Consider the following 300-nt stretch of genomic DNA (forward strand, 5'->3'; position numbering starts at 1 on the left):
CGTCATTAAGAGAAACAAGTAGCTATAGACTTTGCGTTCAGCACTCCCTCACGTGTACGCACACGGTGTGCTTTTTACAGAAGAAACTTCTTGTCTCATGGCTGTTAATGTTTGTCAGAACAAAGTTAGATCAATTACTAATGTAGTGCTGCTGATAATACTGCGGGCAAGGGATCACACTCACGTTTTACATCTTCGAGCAGAACTAGAACGAACTGAAGAAAATCAGTTACAAATCAGAATTATTAAGTTATGTCCTAATAAATGATAACGTCTACATTCTTTACAACGCTACTTAAG

Source organism: Branchiostoma belcheri, unplaced genomic scaffold, assembly GCF_001625305.1.
Source record: "Branchiostoma belcheri isolate BF01 breed outbred unplaced genomic scaffold, Haploidv18h27 scaffold22, whole genome shotgun sequence".
NCBI classification, from domain to species: domain Eukaryota; kingdom Metazoa; phylum Chordata; class Leptocardii; order Amphioxiformes; family Branchiostomatidae; genus Branchiostoma; species Branchiostoma belcheri.